We start from the raw sequence: 18686 nt of genomic DNA on the forward strand, positions 1-18686 counted from the left end.
AAGGGAAGGGAAGGGAAGGGAAGGGAAGGGAAGGGAAGGGAAGGGAAGGGAAGGGAAGGGAAGGGAAGGGAAGGGAAGGGAAGGGAAGGGAAGGGAAGGGAAGGGAAGGGAAGGGAAGGGAAGGGAAGGGAAGGGAAGGGAAGGGAAGGGAAGGGAGGAAGGAAGGGAGGAAGGAAGGGAGGAAGGAAGGGAGGAAGGAAGGGAGGAAGGAAGGAAGGAAGGAAGGAAGGAAGGAAGGAAGGAAGGAAGGAAGGAAGGAAAAGAAAGAGAGAAAGAGAGAAAGAGAAAGAAAGAGAGAAAGAGAGAAAGAGAGAGAGAAGGAAAGAAGGAAGGAAGGAAGGAAGGAAGGAAGGAAGGAAGGAAGGAAGGAAGGAAGGAAGGAAGGAAGGAAGGAAGGAAGGAAGGAAGGAAGGAAGAAAGAAAGAAAGAAAGAAAGAAAGAAAGAGAAAGAAAGAAAGAAAGAAAGAAAGGAAGGAAGGAAGGAAGGAAGAAAGGAAGAAAGGAAGAAAGGAAGAAAGAAAGAAATGTGTTCTGCCACTGTAACACAAACCTCTCAGTCACTCAGCCAGATTTAGAGTACTGTTGAGAATGTACCTGTTGTGGTTTAACCCGGCTGGCAGCTAAACACCACACAGCCGTTCGCTCACCCTCCCCCCTCCCTCTCTGGGATGGGGGAGAGAAACGGGAAAGTGAAGCCGGTGAATTGAGATAAAGACAGTTTATTAAGACAGGAATATAATAAGGAATATAAGGAATATAATAATAACAATAATAATAATAATAGTGATAATGATAATAGTATTAACAATAATAATGTGTAAGAAAACAAGTGATGCACAATGCAGTTGCTCACCACCCGCTGACCGATGCCCAGCCTATTCCCGAGCAGCCGGCCCCCCCACCCCGGCCAGCCACCCCTATATATTGTTTAGCATGACATCAGATGGTATGGAATACCCCTTTGGCCAGTTTGGGTCAGCTGTCCTGGGTCTGTCCCCTCCCAGCTCCTGCTGCACCCCCAGCCTGCTCGCTGGCAGGACAGAGCGAGAAGCCGAAAAGTCCTTGGCCTGGTGTAAACACTGCTCTGCAACAATTAAAACATCAGCATGTTATCAGCGCTCTTCTCATCCTAATCCAAAACATAGCACCCTACCAGCTACTATGAGCTACTTAACTCTGTCCTAACTGGAACCAGGACAGTACCCTATGGCACTCTTTCATCACTGCAAGAGCTCAGAAGACAACGAATTAAAAAACAATGGACAAAATTCTGAGGCCCTTAGTATTTTCTTCAGTTTTTAATTAAGCAATCTCCCATTGCCATAAGGAGGTTATCCAAGAAAGGTATGAGAATAATGATTTGATAGATAGCCTGTTCCTTCTCATAGACAATGTAATGAGGAATAGGAAGACAGTGAAAATCTTCTGGTTTATGTGAAAGAGTAAGCTATTATGTAGATGAAAAACCAAAACAGACCTAAGTAATTTCATTATCTCTAAAAATATCTGCCCTGAAGTACGCCCAAGACAAGGAAATGTTTGCATCCCATGTAGCAATCTTGTCTTGGAGGGCCATATGAAGTTCTCATATCTGTTGAAATACTCAGCTGTTCTCTGTACTTCTGATACTCAAGCATTTTTAAAACTCACTCAGGTTTGTCTTCAAGATACAAAGAGATATCTGGGCTGCATAAGAAGCAGAAAGGCAGTTAAATAATAGAACATCTGTCCAAAATAAGAGTAGAAGCAGACATTTCTAATCAATCTCAGGGCATGCTTACACTGGCAGGCTGTAGCATGATGGAGAGACTGAAAATAATAAAGGTTCTGTAATTATAATAGTAATGACACGTGAGAGCAACTACCTGGATGCTAGATGCTAAATGCATCCATGTAGTAGCGTTTAATTCATGTTTTTAATATGATGTTAACTTGATTTTTCTGTGGATGATAAATCAGGAAAAAATACTCTGGAGAGAACAGTTTTAATTTCAGCAAAAAGTTAATGTTTGAGGAGCAAACTACACTTGAGAAAAGATGAATCTGAATGAGGGAGAATTTGGACCAAGAAACATCTGGGGCCTGGCACCATAAAAAGACTCTGGACTCTCTACAGTGGAAGAAGCCTAAAAATGTTTTGCAAAACAGGCTTTATGGAGAAGTGGCATGAAGAAATAAATGGGCAAGAAGGAAAAAAAGGAATACCATACATCTTTTTACTGACTACTATAGTCTTTGTCACCCCTCCCATCACTTATATGGTTATTGGGTAACTCTGGTTCACAGACAAGTAACTTGATGGCACTAATAATGTGCTGACAGCTTCCTCTAGAGTATTTATCTGGCTCTGTTCTGCAAAACTTTCCATTGGAGGGCTGCCCTTTGGGCATTTTGAGCACTTTGATCTACTTTCAGTTTTATAATTCAAAATGGTTTAAGTTTCTTGGTTTCATGAATTCAAATCATTTAGTGACATCCTGTAGGCTGAGGGTATTGTTTCTGAAATATTCTTCCTCTGAAGCTCTGGAAGTTCAATCACATAACTAGTAAAGTCAGGGTTTTGTGCGGTTGTGAGATTATCAAATCAGTGTAGGCACCTTAGAGCTTGCTTTTGATAGTTTCTAAATTGTTGATAAATCCTACTGGTGCTCCAGGATCAGTGCAGATTCAGGGCAGAGAACAAACAGAGAATTATTCAGGCAATTTCCACTATACATGCAGCAAATAAATTATTTCTGAGTATCCAAGAAAACTGTTTGAATGCTAGCATTCTGAGGATTTTATTTTTGTAACTTTGAAAGAGTAAATGACTAAATTAATTAAATACACATGCACACACACACACATATATATATAGCAAATCATGAATGTTGTGCTTCAAACCTACATTAACTTCTACTGGAGTCACTAGCTCCTTGCTGACTGTGTTCATGAGAAAGCAGAACATACTTTGACCAGAAATCCCACGAGATTTTAAGTGGCCTAAAAGTGTCAGGAGGAGATTCTAAACCACCACAAGTCAGATTATTTGAAAATAATTTCACGCTTCTTGTCCAAACATATTTCGCAAGAGCAATTGGAGAAGAAAAACCTCTATCCTCTAAGCCCCAGCCTTACACAAACCAATGCCATGGGACAAAACCCATCAGTGAGAACATTCATTTTTATGTGCTTAGAAGCTTAAAGGCACCAACTTCCAAGTTCTAGGGACACTGTTTAGCCTTACTCAGCCCGAGTTATTTCCTCTGGAGGAACTGCCACAAAACTATGTCATAAAAATAAGACAAGGAGCCAAAAAGCTTAAAGTTTAATCCATGTCTTTGGTTTTATCTAGATGTACCATTTTATTATTTGCAAGTAACTTTACAGATGGGCAAACCATTTGTCTCGTCAGGGATTTAAGTGTTTTCAACTGTAGATTCAGGAGAAATCAAACTTCAAGGATATCACTGAAGTAATCTTGAAGTAAACTTTTCATGGAACCATAAAATCACAGAATATTCTGAGTTGGAAGGGACCCATAAGGATCATTAAATCCAACTCCTGGGTCCACACAGAAGCACCCAAAAATCAGACCGTGTGTCTGAGAGAATTGTCCAAACACTTCTTGAACCCCAGCAGGCTTTGTGCCATGGCCTGCGGAACCTGTTCCAGTGCCCAACCACGCTCTCAGTGAAAAACCTTTCCTAATATCCAGCCTGAACAACACCTTATCACAGCTTCATGCTGTTTTCAATGAAGAAAGAAAACAAAAAGAAATTGCAAGTGTTGTTTTAGACTTCTGTTTCTTCCATCTTAGACTTGTTCTTAGGTTCCCTCAGCTAGGTCTGCCTGCATCACTAATTGATTCATTTTTACTGGTAAGAATTTGCTCCCTTTGTGAGTCTACTTAACTCCAGAACTGCTACTTACAAACCTTCTTATTTTCATTTCTTCTGCTACAGATCTTTTAAAAAATGATCAATTATTTTACTAAGTTAGCCACCTTTTAAGAGATTCTGTTGAATGCTGCTTGTTAACTGGGCTAAGGAAAATACAAAAAGAAAATATTGTTCAGAAAACTGGGCCAGTTTTGTTTTCACATGCATTTATAGGTAGACTGGCTAGAACATGAGTGATGTGGCAATCTAAGCTTTTTTTTTTTTTTTTTTGATTTGTTCTTGCCTCCCCACAGCATCCTTTCTGATACACAGAAAGCATGCTGGGACTGTTAGCAAATGTTTTTTTATGAATGCCTGAATTCTGCTATGGTCTAGCAATCCTTAAATGCTACATCTGCAGGGCATAAATCCATCCCTGCTATTATTTTATAACCTTCAGTCAAGCTGAACTTAATGACCCGGCCAGTTACTTCTATACACCACGAGGAGAGAAAAAGAAAAAAAAAAAAAAAAGAAAAAAAGAGAGAGAAAAAAAAGGAAACTTAGAGATTGTTCATGGAAATATTTTTTTATGCTTTTTTTTATGGTATTGAGGTGTTGTATATTTTATTCTAAGTTGTTCTCATGCAGACACTACTGTAATCCATATCTTTTATTACTTGATAATCTCAAATACAGTGTATGGCTCCCCAAAACTGTGAAATCAGCGCACCAAGCTTAATGTATAATAGATCTGCCATATCACAACAGGATTTTTGCCCATCCACCACAAAGAAGTCCCATTCAAATCTTTCTATGAAAGGATCATAGATTCAGACATGACCAGCACCAGAGGTGCATCATCTTCAAAAGGATGACTAGAGAATTGCCCAAAAGGTGAACAGAACAGCTACAGCTCTCACAAATTGCTGGCCTTTTGCCTTTTCAGTCATAGTTCCTTCTTCCACTTGGAGCCTTTCCTTTGACATTACAGGCAAAGCCTCAAGATGAGGGCTGCCAACAGATTCAAATCTCCCATCTAAAACACACAAGCAGACCCTGTAATGGCCCTGCCACACACAGAACTCAAGCATTAAACACATTGCTTCAGACATCAACAATGTCTCTGAGATACTAGTGGTGCTCCCATCCAACATATTAGAAAAAAAAGGAAAAAAAGGAAAAAAAAAAAAAAGGAGAAAACGCCTGTAAATGTTACACAAGCTTCCTATTTTGTCTTTCATGAATATAAAACATTCCTAAAGCTGTTCTCCTCCCCTGAAACTTTCTTTGTCCACATTCATGACCATGGCGACAGGTTCAGCATGGTACCAGAGGAGCAAAGGCTCAGCCTTTGCTCTTGCACAGCAAACAAATGACTCAGTAAAGCCTAGGTTGTCCCAGTAATGTATAGTTTTAGGATAGACATGGAAAGGACAAGCTAATATGGACTACCCTCCAATATCTTCTTACTTGAAAAAAATGATACATTCCCTTCCTGTTCCCATTATATCCTTGATCTCAACTGAGGTCTGATTATTTCTAGGCTGGCAGTGTAGGGCAAACAAGCACAAACATTTCTCTAATGGTTATCTCTGTTACTCATATAGTTCTTGTTTTGTCAGCATTCTCAGATTTAGCATGTTTGAGTCTAGTGACCTCGGGAACAAATACATTTGGAGGATAGTGACAACTAGTTTTCAGGGAGTAGGTCAGACTCTGTACTTTCTCTGTCCAAAGAACCTATACTCTTTCCTTATTTTTTTTTCCTTTTTAAGGACATAATCATGCCACTTCCAAAACAATGATCTCTCTCTATCCCTTTCCTTGTTTCCATGTCCTAAGAACTTGTTATCAAGCTGCCAAGTTGGAGAAAAAGAAGAGGTAGAGGCAGAAGGGAGGTAGAGGGATTCGGTCACACCTTACAGGCTTACTCTTCGAAAAAGAAGGGCAAAGGTTCATTACCCCTGGGAAAAAAGAAAAGAAAAAAAAAAAAAAAGAAGAAGAAGAAGAAAAAAAATAGACCAGGTTCATTACATTTAGCCCACATAACTCTAAAAAGGAAATTTTCCAGAGATGCCTCAAAATATTTCCAAAATCCCATCAAGTGTGTGTACACAGTTGAGATGTCTCAGGAGCTTGTGACTGGACAACAAAATTAGAAGAGTAGTAAGGGCAAAAGCCCAGGCCAGCATTCCCTCAGGAGTGTTTGCTGGACTTCTGGCCATACACGCTCAACATTGATTGATTTGAAAGTTAATCTGGACTGTTGAAGAAGCTCGTGACATTTCTGAGATTCATAGGTGTCAAAAGCTGTTGGCACAGCGGAAGGCTTTATTTGGTGCAGAAATTCTTGATATTGCCTCCCTACCATTGCATAGATAACCTAAGACTGACTTTATTTCAGAAGGCTGCTGATAAAATACTCCAGAGTTATGAAGGAAATGGCATACTCTCTATCAAACCTCTGGTGTAGCTTCTCCAGGACCAACAGACACAGATCGTGTCAAAGCACCCTTTCATGATGACTGTCTCTGGTTGCTCTTGCCAGAAACCAAGTAACTGATGTTTGCCTCCTGATATTATTCCCTTTAGAAGAAATGTTAATATTTTTTTTCCGTCTTTCTTAGATGCAAGAATGATCATTATCCATCACACCCGTAATACTTGTCACTGGGTGATTTGAGGACATGAAGAAGGCCTCTGAGACCTAGGCCGAATGCTAAGGAGAGGACTACAATGGAGCACAGGATCTTGTTTGTGTGTACTGTGACTGTGGACATTCCTGGGACAAAGAACAGTCTTATGTCCTTCTTGTTATCTGTTCTCAGTCTGACATTAAAAGTAATGAAGAAAACAGACTTGGCTACATGGGACAGTGAAAAATCCAAGGTACGGAATGCCTTCTTTGCCTCAGTCTTTACCAGAAGACATGCCTTCAGGAATCTCAGGCTGAAAGGTTGGAACAAGGAAGATGTACCTTTGGTGGAAGAGGATAAGATCAGGGAATACTTGAGCAAACTGGACATTCACAGGTCCATGGGCCCTGATGGGATGCACTCACAAGTGCTGAGGGAACTGGCAGATGTGATTGCAAAGCCACTCTTTATAATATTTGCTCTATTGTGCCAACTGGGAGAAGTGTCTGGAGACCAGAAGAAAACAAATATCACTCCTGTCTTTAGCAAGGGCAAGAAGGAGGAACAAGAAGGGTATGAGGAACTACAGGCTTGTCAGCCTCACCTCAATCCCTGGGAATGTGACGAAACAACTAAGCCTGGAAACCACTTCCAGGCACGTGAAAGAGAAGAAAATAATCACGAGTAGTCAGCGTGGGTTCACCAAGGGGAAGTCATGCTTAACCAACCTGATAAGCTTTGATAATGAAATGACCGGTCTAATGGCTGAGTTGGAAGCAGTGGATATAGTTTTCCTGGACTTCATTAACGCCTTTTACAATGTCCCCCATAAGATGCTCATAGAGCAGCTACTGAAGTATGGGTTGGATCAACAGACAGCAAAGATGGAGCCAGACTGTATTCAGTGGTGCCCAGTGCCAGGACAAGAGGCAGTGGGCACAAACTAGAATACAGGAGGTTTTGTCTAAACATAGGAAGCACTTCTGTACTGTACCGGTGATGGAGCACTGGCACAGGTTGCCAGAGAGGTTGTGGAGTCTCCTCCTAGGAGATCTTCAAAAGCTGCCTGGACATGGTCCTGTGCAGCCTGCTCTGGGTGTCCCTGCTTGAACAGTGGGATTGGACCAGATGGCCTCCAGAGGTCCTTTCCATTCTCAGCCATTTTGTGATTCTGTCATTCTGAGTACGGGTATAACCTTACTTCTTCCTCTATCCTGTATCCTGGACTGCACAATGGATGCCCTTATCTGCAATATCTGTCACTTTCAGGATGACTGAAAGGTATAACCATCTAAGGAAAGTTTCACACATGATGAGAGGTTTTCATCTTTTTCCAAATGTGAAGATATCTCATGCTTTAATGATTTGGCCATAATTAATTACAAGAGTTTGTATGGCAGTACAAACACTTAAGGTAATGTGATGTCAATGATGGACAATACTATCAATAGAGATAATGTTGTTTAGAAACTTAATGCAATTCTATCCTGAAAGGTAGTCAGTTATAATGTCAATTATAACTGTTTCAAAATGTCAAACATAAGTAAAGAAAAACCAAGCAGAACAATTATCATTCTTGAAAACTACATGGCATTTTTAGGACAGCTATTGTCTTTTTAAATTTCAGCTGCATTAAAGTCCAGAACAGCTACTCAATCACAAAGCATTCTGGTTTCTGATTATTCTCGATGATTTTGAACTGTGGAGTTGTTTGTCTGTCTAGATGGAGCATATCATAAAACATATTTCTCCAGTTAGGTGCTCTATGCTGTATTTCGGAAGCGTAGTCTGAAAGTGAACTCAATAGGAGTAATTACCACCTGTATTTTCACTTTGTTTTAACAGAAAAGAAATCCTTTCATGTTGCAATTAAAATCATTCAGTGGTTTTACATAGTAATGGATCCCTCTTATACTTGCTTCTTCCTCTGCAACCTATTACTTTACTCAAATCAGAACCTACTGAAAAGGAAAATACTAATTCACTTTATATGAAACTGTTGCTTCTGAAAGTGATGCAAAGTTAGCCAGCTTCTCATTTTCAGGCACTTTTACACAAAGCAGACAAACACAACAAATAGCTGATAATTCATCCAAAGGTACACACTGACATGGCAATACCTGTTACCAATACTGTGCTGTGCTTTGCAGGATACAAATTTGTAACCAGTTCACAAAAGTAAGTGGCAGAAGAATGAGATTAGTATTAATGAAATGAGCCCCTGGCTTCTTGTAACATGTCAGCTAAAAGCTGCAAAGAAGGTGTGATGAAATGGACAATTTTCTTCCCATTAACATAAGTGCTTTTCTTCTAAGGAACACGTAATCATCAAAGAACATTACAAGAGAATAAAGATTGTTTCTGATGAGACCTGGGGCTTATAAAGGTCTAAAAAGAAAGCAGATGGCTAAATTAGGACTTGAACTGAAGTTCAGTATCTTAGCCAAAAAACAAAGTCTGAAAATCATAGCTTAACATGCCTTACTTTTAAGGTTTTAAAGTTCCCAAGCTCCCTGGTCCTGTCAGAGGCAAGCAGTATGACGTTTATCTCATACGCAGATTGCTCGGCTTCTGATCTGGATCTCTCCTCCAGCTGCTTCTTTTGAGAAGTTCATTGCAGCAGGTGATCTATTTAAGCTACTGTTTTCTGGTTTTAGTCTGAGAGTGCAGCTTTCATATACTGGTAGATTCAGCACTTATACAGATGTGGAAGATCTAGGTCACGTCTCCTTTTGTTACCTTAAAGGATTAAACCCCAAGCAACATTTCCCTAAGGAAAGCCCTACTCGTCATGCAACAGTCCCTTCTAAGACTGTAGTTCTCCAGCCCTGCTTTTAAAGCTGTGTTCAGTGCAGAAAGGAGTTGAAAATGTGTTGATTGAGAGGAAAGGACAAAAATACTCTTTTACTCAGCCTTCAGGTTACTGCAAGCTGCTATGATGAAGTAGGGAATTTTACAGACTGCTTGAGGACCAGCCATGCATTCATGTATTCTTCCCTCAGTTCCAGAGACTTGATTTGCCTACTAAGTTGCCTGCAAGGAGTCTGCTGGTTCTTGTGTCGTTTCTGATGGACTGCATTTGTATATGCTTTACCAGAATGGGAGAGCTGCAGCATAAAAAAAAATTGCTTTCACGTTGACCTGTAGACGTTACTAAGGCAATATCATCCAGAACATGACACAGATTATTCTGAAAGCTTCAGGCAGAAAGGGAAATAAATTTCAACTGGAGCCAACCATAGCAAACTGCTCTGAAACAGAAACAGTTGTGCCATCCTAAAAATAGTAAGTTTATACTCTTTACTTCCCAGTGATGTCCTCTATTCTACCAGCAACAGAATGATACAAAATTTATACATATTTTTTTAAACTGTGGTGTGCTGGAAGTTGCATGAATTTGGGAGGAACTAGGGAAATTTCCACAACCAGTAGAGATAGGAAAGCTAAATCAGGGAGATTTTAGGGGACGGTGAATCTCTCTTACTCAGCTATCTTGTTCTTCTGTGGCCAGTTTGATCCTATTTGGTGGTCGCTTTCATTGGAGTTATCACACAAGTGGCAATATTGGTGGATGTGTGGCTGGAACATGAAACAGTTGAACCTGAATAGGATGGGGGACTGTTCTCTCAGGTAATGTCATCCTAAGACTTTCACCATGCTTATTTTTTTGGAAAGGTAACTCACCCACCTCCTGGCACATCCAGACCTCCACCAAATCTGTTCACTTGCATAGTCTAACCCAATCCTACCTCTGCTTATACCCTCTTATTTAGACAAGCAGACAAGGATTAATATATTTATATATATGTATATATATATATATATTGCCTTTAGATCCAGTTCTTTATCTGCTAACACTCCTTTCTTGCACTCCAGCACTCCAGTTTTCATTGTGGCAAAGGACAGAAGCAGACACCTGCAGGATGGACATTTTTGCCTTAGCCCAAAGAGTCAGCCACCCCACCACCCTAAACAGTCACTTATGCTTCTAACATTTAGCACCAGTCTTTATGTTGTCCATAGGTTGGGTTAAAAGTGTAGCCACTGAACTTCTGCCCACAGAAGGGGAAGAAGCATAACCATATTGATGTGCTTTACAAAAGTAGCCCTGCTCTATTTTTAGGATAGTAGAGGTCCTACCTGTAGCAGTAAGTTCCAGGCTTCCAGGGAAAATTGAGTAAAAGTATTCCTCTACAACTCTCAGCAAATCATGTGAATCCCACAGAGAAGTGGATTTAAGACACACTTGACTTCTCAGCACTTCTTTGTTGCTTAACAGCATGTTGTTCTCCTGCTTACTTACTATTTTAGATCCTGTTTCTGAACTGATTAACTCTTAACATTCATAATGGAGGGAAGGTTATTCTAGATTCTGTTGCAGACCCGAGGCTCAAATATCCTTTCAGTGTATCCCTTACTTTATATGCTATAGTATTTTAAAGGAAAATATTTTTATGGTGTACAGGGGTTCCTTTGCCCAGCTGTCTATGAAGATCATCTGAAGAAGATGATGAAGGGCATAAATTCCATAACTCTCGGTAATCCACACACTCACACACTTTCAGTAGTTTACACATGCTGATAGCAGAATAAAATTTTCTCAACAGAACTGCTATCTGCCAGTGCCAATTTATTTTCATCATTGCAAAAGATTCATATTCTTAACATATCTGTGATCCCATGAAAAAGAAATCAGCAGAATAACACCTATTAGGAGTAAGAAAACCAGGCAAAAAATAAGTAAAGAGACAAACCATTTCTCTGCACTCTATCTTTAAAAGGGAAGAGAACTCCCTTATAAAGAATGGAAAACTCCTTGTTAGAGTTTTGGACTGATTTCCTCTTTGGTCTTTTATGGAGAGAAAGCAATAGCAAAAAGTGTAAACTTTAAGGGTCCCTATGGACCCTTTTTACACTTTGTTCTTCAGAAAGTTTAAACTTTGCACTAAAGTAAATTGCCTTCCTGTTATCCAACCAGCTGAAATCAACATAAATTCTTATTCTCCAGTCAAAATTGAAGAGCTGACTAACATTTATAGTGCAAATCACCAGTGTGGCATAGTTTCTCTACAGCTATTATTGGTTTTATTGAATTACAATGCCTCTGGTAGCCATATAGGAGAGCACAAATAGATCTATACACAGATCTATGCAAAAATAAATTATACATATATACATATTTATTTATATATATATGTATATATATATACATATTTATTAAATGTAACATGTCAAAAAATGCATGTTTGACATTTAAAGGCAAACTTGATCCTTGTGTATGAATCCAATAGCATGAACCACATCTGGGATACAAATGATCCAGACAATCTGTATTAGTAATTGAAATTAAAATTTATTATTATTATTATTTTTCTTAATTGCAGCTGATAAGGAAAGAAGTTAATAAAATAATAAATTAATAAATTTATTATAATATATTATAAATTAATACATTTAGTTAATAAAATTAGTTAATAAATAACTAAAGAAGTTAATAAATTTTATCATTCTAATGGTCTGCTGTGACCCAATAACCTATCTAGTCTAACATTCACATAACACAACTACAGATTTTATCTAGCAATCCTTGCCTCAAGCTTATCTACTTTTGGATAAATTCAGTAAAGAAAATTTTTCTTTCTGCATATGGTTTTTGAATCTTGGTTTATTCCTTTTGTATAAAGAAGCTCACTGATATTACCTTGGCTTCTACTGGACACTTATCCACATTGCAGAACTTGGCATTGTAACATATGATTGGCAGCCTGATGAAGAGAAGCCCAAAGCAGGAACAGCAGGAGCATTGGAAGGTCAGGATTTGCACTGGCAGAGCTGTGCTGGAGAGCTTGTACAGCATATTTGCATAATTTGCTGTGGAAATTACTCAGTTCTCACAAATATTTTGAAAAGAGAAAGGATTTCTGGATATTAATAGATTTACAAGAAATGTTCACTAATCTCATGCTTTGAGATTTAGGTTGTTCACTAAACACTGATTGAATAAAGGGATTTTACTTATTAAACACAAGAAACAGATTTTGAATAAAAAATGTAAGTTGTTATTATTATTATTATTATTATTATTATTCCCACTGGGTAAAATCAGCATAAATGGGACATGTTCCCAACCAAAATCATGTTGTGTGGAATCCTATTATGAAATCATGACTTCTCTTTTAATAATTATTTTATTAAAAGATGTATAACAAGGAAAAAGTCATAAAGAATGAAAAATAGGAAGGACAAGAGAGGGCAAGCTAGCTTACAGATTTATGCTGCCATAGACTGTTTCCGAAAACCAAGGTAGATTTTTTAAAGCTAGCACAGTAATTTATTCCCTACACTCTTCAGTAATCAGAATCTGAACAGGACACAACTGATACAGGGGATGGTGAAAGAGTGGAAATGAATGGTCATTAAATTGTGGAATATGTTGCTGTGAGATGCTACAAAGAGCACAATGCCAATGAACTTTAAAAGATGTTAGAGAAAACTATGGTAGATAAGTGCCGTAGAGATATTAAAACCCATGGCCTGGATGCAAACTCTAACTCAGGAAGTTCTTAAATGGGAGATTGCCTGAAATTCTATCAGCAGTCATGGGGAATAGTTTTATTTCCTGCTTCTAATAATTTTTTCCTAACTATTTTGCTACTGACTACTGTAAGAGAAAGGCTACTAGGCTAAACAGATCTTTGACTGACTTAATATGACAGCTCTCATGCTTTCTGATGCTTATTACCTTCAAATAAGGGAGCTTCCTAGTTAAACTAGTTCTGATTTCCTGTTCTTTTGTGAACGTATCTGCAGATATCTTTCAAGTCATATGTATCACAATGTATTAATATATTCAATGCAATACAGTGCTTATTCTGAGGAGGCATGAAAATTATCCTTCCTCAAAAGAGCAGAATGAGTAGCAGCAGAAAAGATTATTAACTTAAGGAGGATTTTCAAATTATTTTGATATATTTTGCTATCATTTACCCTTAGTTTCAGTTTCTAATTCATAAGCTAAAGATTTATAGGTATACAAAACGATACTGTTAAGTAAGTCCTAACCAGACTTAGTGGTTCAGAATCGAAGCTCTTTACTAAATGGAGTGTGATCTCAGAGCTTGTTCTGCAACAGATTTTGGGAAGGAAGGAATTACCAGTATATTTGGTGGTAAAGATGCAATAGTGCAGGGTTCTGGGCATTGTTTCAGTCTTTGTGGCAACATGTAATTTAAACTTTCCTCTACAGTTATACAATCTCTCCAGGCTCAGTCACTTTTTTTTTTTTTCTCTCTGGTTACAATTTCACCATATGTATTTAGAGCTGTAACTTGAAATTTCAATCCTGTGTTTAGGAGAAAAAATGAGCTGTAATTCAAACTAGATTCTGTAGAGACATTTGCTTGGAAAAACCTTCTACAGCATTCAGTCTTAAATTTAGCCTTAATTTATTACAGAGCAACCATAAAAAACAATTAATTAAAAGACATTACAAAAATAGCATGTAAGACACATGTAAGCAGGCACCTCCCACCTAATCAATCCCTTAGTACTAAAGCAGTCATAGCAGTTGATGGCATATTGATTGTCTCTGGTTTTGCCTGAGGAATACACTCCTCTAAGCTTCCAAGGGCTGGAAAGGGAAATGTAACAGTTTGTGGCAAGACAAATTTGGTTCCTCAATCCACGCAACTATATTTTGGGGAAGAGCTTTTTGTTTGTTTGTTCTCCATCTCAGATACTTAACACACACACACACACAAAGTTGTTGTTTTGGGGTAGGTAAGAGAGAAACAGAGCTGTGGGGCACCTGAAGTGCAGGCGAAATCCTCCTGTTTATTGTGTAGATGGAGGTGTATAGTTTTAACTATTTGACATTTTCAATTCTGGATCTGAGAGTTTGATAAACAGTCATCATAAGAACAAAGTGCCTCTGAGAGCACATGGCTAAAACCATTGGTGAGACACAATATATTTATTTAATCATCATGGCTTATATTGGATATTTGGGCTGGAAACCATATCCTGAAGAAATGCCAAAGGAGAGAAGTATATTATTTAAAATATTTATATATATGCCTGAGGTCCACTGCAGGCATGAGATTCTTCTGTGGGAGGGGAAGAGCAACCTACAAATTACGTATTCTAATCCTGTCACTATAAAAATTTGTAACCTATCTCTACTGCCTTAGAATAAAGCACCAATGTGGAAAAAGCATCCTGTGAAGATGACACTGTCATATTATGCAATGTGACAGGAAGGTTGCTGATCAGACAAATCTGTATAAGCTCTGACTACTGAAAATGTCCAAAATAGAGAAATTAAATAGAAAATTGTTGGATTTGAGGATTTTTTTTTAATGTAGTTTGGAAGTGCACCTGTTTTTTTTTTTGTTTGTTTGTTTGTTTTATTTATCCTAATTTTTTCCCTAAGACTTGCAACAGTTTGAAGCAAAAACAACAGTAATTTCCTGAGAGTAAAAATTCATTTTCAAATAAAAACACATCTAATTTTGAGAAAAAATAATCCTTGCTTTGGAAAAAAAAAAAAGGCTTGACAACTAAAAATAATAAAATTTGCCAATTTACCTGTTCCTACAGTAAAGAAATTGTAACAAAATTCAGAAAGTTTGCAAATCACATAATGTCACTTGATACATTTTGCAAGACAACCTTCATAAAAAAAAAAAGTACAGCTTGATTCATTCTCATATATATATGAGATCTGAAATCCAATAGACAATATCTATTACCCTATACAAAAAATAGACAATGACTGGTGTTTCCTTTTATATATTCAAAAATCCAAAAATTACATTTATATTTATTACCTGAAAATGAATCTATTCCACATTAAAATAAGTATTTCATATCTTATATTAAAACAAGGTTGTGTGTTCCACTGTTTTGTTCTTCAACATTATTTCTGAATGTACCATGTAACCAACCATGTGCCATTCACAATACAGTTTACATTTTGAAATGCTGTGTTGTCAGTACTCTTGCTTGGTTCTCATGGGTTTAATTGTATACATAGTAAAAATGCTTTTTTTTTTTTATTTTCTTCGTGGAGATGAGGCAAGAGATTGTATGTTACTTGTGGAATGCTTTTTACATCTTTTAAACAATGGTGATATGCATTACTGGAAGAGTTGTCATTTCCAGTTGTAATTGATTTGCATGGCTGCCATGGTATAACATGTAAAATCACGGCAGCAGGGAAATATGGGAACAGGCAAGTCACCACTGTGCTTAATCTGGGATTGTTTGTTCATCATATTTTCAAGTTAAGTTGCATTTGTCAGTTGGGATCATGGACTGTCTGGTCCATTAACTACCCCCACCCCCTTCCCCTTCTAGAGGCTGATCACATTGGTGCAGTACAGTGAATTTACTGGAGGACATTGTTGCCCTTCAGAGTTATGAGGACTACAGGAAACCCTCTCTTAGTCATTTTTGTTGGGGGTTAAAGAAAAGAGATGTTCCAGTGTATTTTAAATACCTTAAAAGAGGTGTGGGTGTGGATTGGCAATGTTCCCATTGCTGACATGTCAGTCACTCCAGAGAGTTTCCTGACTTGTTCTAAAACCCACCCTATTTCCCAGACATTCTTAAATACCCAATGTGATCCTGCACTTTTCAGTACTGAGTCAGCCTGACCCAGTTTTTACTAAATATGCAGTCCTAATCTGTTTGACTCCCTGCTACATTAAATATCATTCTTGCATGTTAGCAAGACTCAGTAATATCAGTCCTCTTGGGGTGGGTTGAAGTGTCACTGGTTGGTTCTATTTGTGGGGATGTACGACTAACAATAGCATTGGTAACAACAAGCTCTACAAGCAAGGCAGATTATAGAAGATGTAATCTATTTATACATATTTTCTGTAGTGGTATGGTTTCTTACAAAGGAGATCAGGAAGTTTCCCAGCCATAACTCAGACACTCCCAGTAATTTGGCAGAAAAAAAAAAAAAAAACATGAAGGAAAAGAAGACAGATGAGTATTGTGAAACATTTTATTTCATTTATTTCATTTTAAAAAAATCTCTGAAGGAACAAAAGGGAGAATCATTAAAATAGGCTATTCAAACAGTGCTGAAATGTTTACAAGTTATTTATGTCTTTAAATAATGTTTTAGACAGCTCGCATGTCCTGTGGTGATGGACTTATTGGAAATAAATACATAGATCCCATAACTTCAGCCAAGCACATTTTCATTGCCAGGTAGCACTGACTTTCATCCGTCTCTAAGCTCCCATGTTTGCCTGTATATTTGAGATTCTGCACCACAGCTGAAATCCTCTGATGGGACTACGTTGTTGGCTGCTCAGGCTGACCAGAGAATAGGCCAAGAAGCCCTTGGGCAGCCACTAGACCGCACATCACAGCTGAAACCTGAGCACTCACCTCTGCGAGGAGAAGGGAAGAGACCAGGAGAAAGTCAGAGATGACTTGGAGGTGACCAAGGCAAAAAGAAGTGTCAATGGATGGTGGTTGATTTCCTAGTACTGGGAGTTTTGTCCTTCCAAAACGTTACACACAATAAATGGAAATGAAAAGAAAACTCAAGAACCGTGCAGTCATACTGTGTTAATTCACAATCACATGAGTCCCTTTACTTGTGTCTAGCTTTGTGTCTGCTTATAAACAGAAAAAAATGCAGGGCATAAGGCAATTCTTTATGTAGTAATGCAAAATGGCATTTTCTCATCAGACACTGATAGTTTAAATGTAGATAAATAACAACTGAGTTGGTCATGACAGTCTCACTAGAGAAACAGTACAAATCCAGAAGCACAGAGATAAAATAGGAAATGTCCTTCAGTATAGTAGTCAAGGAAGGGAAGACAAATGCAAATAAATAAAAAGCTTCTGTTTGTTACAAAAGGAATAAAAAAACTAAATATTTGAAAAGGTTTTATCTTGTTTATTTCAATTTATTAAAATTTTCAACAATTACATTTAGTGCTTTAAAATATTGGGCATAAATATTAAAAAATAAAGCAAAAAATTTTTAAACTACAGTTGAGTCATTAAACAAAGACTTACACTGTGCTCAAGAACAGCAATTACTGCAAGAATAAAATCTCTGCATTTTACAAACTCATGCATTACGCATGTCTCATCCCCCCCAGACATCCCCCCCACCCAAAAAAAGAAAAAAAAATAGAGAGGGGGAGGCTAACTATGCAAAATGCTTGCCAGATTCAACAAATAAAATAAAAAATATAATAATAATAATAATAATAATAATAATAATAATAAAAGAATGGATCAGAATCAATGGGAGTGCAGAATAACATGAAAATAAACATGGTCTTCCACATAAGCAGGTTTCAGAATTACTGTCTGTGAAATTTAAAATCCACACACTAATCTGTAATTAGATAAATTACTGGTATCTGGTGAAGAGTAGGTAAGTTGGTTAAAGAGTCTTAGTGGCAAATATTGCCTGCACTTCAAAATAATAGCAAGAGGTAGTTGCACAGAAAACACATTACAGCAAGCTGGTTTCATGGTGATCAAGATATGAATAATTTGTAACTGAAAGAATGACATGTGGTCATCTCACTAAACACAAGCTTCTGACTGAAAAATTACTAGGGTACCCAATCTTCCAGGAATAAATAAGGTCTTAACAAGGACCCTAAAGTTACTTAGGGCTTGTTAGTCCGAAAACAGGAGGCCAAGAGATGTTATAAAAACTGTCAGTTCTCTCTACCTCTTCTTCACTTATTATTATTATTTTTTAATTACTCCTCAGCAGTAATTTAATTTAGGAACAGACTTCCTAAACACCTAGTAATGATTCCTGGTTTCCTTTTCCTTTTATGTCTCCTCCCTCCTCCAAATAAATAACCTTTTCAATTATCTCCTTTCCTATGTGAATCGCTTCTTTTCTGACTCATCTTTTTCTCTTTGCCTCATGCATCTCCTTTGTTGTTTTTCCTGATATGAGCTTTGATTCCACCCTGAGGATTCTGAAGGTGTATTCAATTCTAAGGCAGTTCTTTGCGCAGGATCAAGGCTACGAAGTGTGTGGATAGCATCAGTTACAGCAGGCATTGTAATGACACTCAGAAACCATTTAAAATAAATTAAAAAAAAAAAAAAAAGAAAGAAAAAAAAGGGAGAACAGTTTAAATTTGAGAGATGAATAACCACAATAAATATATACAAAAATCTA

The 18686-nt window shown here is 37.7% G+C and overlaps 1 long non-coding RNA gene across 1 annotated transcript in view; it reads right to left on the reverse strand.

The window, feature by feature from the left end:
* Positions 1–891, reverse strand: part of LOC310898617 — a 56362-nt gene extending 55471 nt beyond the window's left edge. Inside the window, exon 1 of the long non-coding RNA XR_014583496.1 lies at positions 854–891. This is a non-coding gene — a long non-coding RNA (uncharacterized lncRNA). The remainder of the gene's footprint in view (positions 1–853) is intronic.
* Positions 892–18686: the final 17795 nt, after the last annotated feature.

Source organism: Anser anser (assembly GCF_964211835.1).
Source record: "Anser anser genome assembly, chromosome: 4".
NCBI classification, from domain to species: Eukaryota; Metazoa; Chordata; class Aves; order Anseriformes; family Anatidae; genus Anser; species Anser anser.